Here is a 2853-nt window from a genome sequence, read left to right as displayed (position 1 = left end):
ACGGCTCCGGCTCCGCCTCCGCCTGTCGCGGCCGGCTGCCGGGTTCGCTGACCGCTGGCGCTCCAACCCGACTGCGGTTCTCGAGCTGTTTCTTGAGGCCCTCCGACGTGCAAAGCACCGCGAGCCTGGCCACGCAGCTCCCGCCGTCAGGAGTTTACTCCTTGTGGAACCGTCGCGTTGGACGAGTGCGGGTCTCGGGCCTGGGCGACCCGCACCCTGCGCGCCCTTGGGGGGTCCCCTGCTCGCCCTCGGGGGGGTCCCCTGCGCGCCCTCGGGGGACCTCGGGTCTCCTGTGCGCCCTTTTGGATGCCTTCATCTTAGTTCCAGTTCCAGCTGGGCTCCCCAGAACGCGGCAGAGGAATAAAGGAATCGTTTGTGGCTGCGTGGTTTTCACGTCGCCTCACCCTGGAGGGACCTTCTTTGTTACCCTCCAGTGTGTTGATTTGGGGCCATTTCCAGTCCAGGCAGCACTTCCAGTAGGAGCAGAGAGGCCGAGAAGGTCTCCCGCTACCGTAAGGGACAGTCCACGGCCGGCGGTGCGGCGGTGCGTGTGAGACAGGTCACAGGAGGGCGGCGTGCGGAAGCAGTTCACCTGTTCTTCCTGTGAGCAGAGGAGCTCCACCCAGAGCTGGGTTCTCAGTCGCAGAAGGGAAGTAAACAACCCTTCCAGAGCCAGAAGTCAGTTCATCAGGTTTCACGTTACACATTTACTGGCCTAGAGAGGGCTGGCCAACATACGCTCAAGTACGTTAGGGGCCAGTGTACACAGGAAGGTGACAGTAGTTTTCCTTCATCTTGGGGAATCCGAGAACAAAAAAACAGTTCCAAGTGCAGCAGGAAGGGCAGATGAAGAGGAAGCACTTTGAGAGGACGGTAACTGAGCATTCGTGGCTCAGGCAGGAGTGTGAGGTGCCGATTCTACATGCAGATCTTTAATTTTGTACAGATATCCATCTCCTCAAACTAGATTAGTTATTTTCTCTGGAGGCAGCTGACTCATTTCAGGAAGTTATTTCCAGCCTTGGTCATCGACCGTGGCACCCAGCCAGGTCACAGCCGGGGAGGTGCACACATCCATGCACTACTGGTGAGGAAGGAGGAGGAGGCACTTTATCACAGACGAGGAGGAAAGGATCTGTTGTTTTGTCCACGTCTGCTGCACTCCTCCCAGGCCCAGGCAGGGTCGCCCCAGGTATTCCACAGCACCAGCCACCCATGCAGCAGAGTGAGGGCGACCACTGGCTTCGTGCTCCCCAACCTTTTTACCTTTCTCCTTAATCGACCTTAGGTCTAGGCTTGATCACTTGGCTTTGTGACTGCTGATTGTTCAGAGCTGGAAAGCTAGCTGAGTAGAAGAACAAAGACTGAACAGATACATTATGGAGGCAGGACTAGAGTAGCAATACCTGTGTTTGCTTCTATCCTTTTCTGTACTCCCCTCGCTAACAACAATGAATCATTATAACAATAACCAGCATTCCTGAGTGCTCACTAGTGCCTTCCTCTATGTCAACCCATTTAATAGAACTCTGTGAAAGACTTCTAATGTCTCTACTTTACAGATAAGGAAACTGAGATTTAGACAAACTAAAAGTAATCTGCCCAAGATTACAGCTAAGGGGTGGTGGCACAGAGTTTCAAAGCTGGTCTGACTGGTTCGGGCCTACACCCCCCCCACTGCTGTGCCTTAGGGACTATGAAAGTCGCGTGTGTGACTTGTGCCTCCTCCCTCTCCCTCAGTCTCCGAAACCTGAAAGACTTGGAGAAGTTTCTTAAGTGTCCTGATACTGTCCCTCAGCTCCCCGGTGGCTGGGGTGCTGTGGCAGAGGCTGGGCGGGTGTTCTGTTGGTCGGTGGAGAGAGCAACCCCTAGCCCGGGCTATCCTGACTGTCACAGCTGACCTGCCCTTCCTCTGTCCCTGTGCTCTCACAACCTTCTTGCATACTCCGCCCATCCCTCCCGTCTCCTCCTCCACTGTTTTTCTTTCCTTGGTTCGAAAACACCGAAAACACCGGGTGGACTCGGTCGCAGCCGGTCACTGCCCCACCCACTTCTGCTCTCAGCTCAGTGTCATGCCCTCATGTTGTCTCAGCCCTGTCCCGTGACTGCAGCCACACTTCGGAAGGGTTTCTTGCGCTCTGTGGAAGCTTGTGCAAGAGGGCCCTGGCGGGAGGGAGCGGACCCAGCCTCACGCCAGTGCTCTCAGAGGACTGGAGACTCAAAACCTCGCACGCTCGGGAGTGCCTGGGAGCGTTGGGGCGCAGTCCTGTCGGGACTGTTTGAAATGAAGCTGCTTCTGCCGGCGGCTCGGTCGGGGACGTGGGGCAGCCCGGGCAGAGCGCAGGGCCCGTTCTCAGCCGAGACCTTGGGCGGGGCGCTCACTTCTCCGAGCCTCGGCCTCCTCGTCAGGACAGCGGGGATAATGGTCATCTGCAGAGCCCCGTGGATAAAGCGCAGCAGAGAGCGGCTCCGGAGGCGGCGTGGGCGCTCAACTCCCGAGTGCCCCCACTGCTCCGGGGGCCGGCTGCGCCCAGACCCCGCAGGCGACAGGGGTCCCCCCAGGGTCCAGGAGGGGACCGATCTGCGGGACGTCGCCGTGCCTCCCTCGGCCTGTCTTCGTGCTCTGTGCTCGGTGGCTTCTGTCGCTTAGCAGTGCTTCCTCGCTCCCCTAACCGCCGTCCTCTCTCACGTCCAGGGGAGGCGGTCTTGTGGTGGACTCCTGGTTTGGATCAGGGCAGCTTGGGGTCTCTGGTTGCTACCTTGGCTCCTGCTGCCATCAGCTCTAGAGCCATCTGAAAGGAGGCCGGGGGGGGGGGGGGGGGGGGAGGGGCCCCCCCCCCCCCGGGGGGGGGG

The sequence above is a fragment of the Galeopterus variegatus genome, unplaced genomic scaffold, assembly GCF_000696425.1.
Source record: "Galeopterus variegatus unplaced genomic scaffold, G_variegatus-3.0.2 Scaffold174, whole genome shotgun sequence".
NCBI classification, from domain to species: Eukaryota; Metazoa; Chordata; class Mammalia; order Dermoptera; family Cynocephalidae; genus Galeopterus; species Galeopterus variegatus.
The sequence above is the reverse complement of the archived record's forward strand: the minus strand, read 5'-3'. Positions refer to the sequence as shown.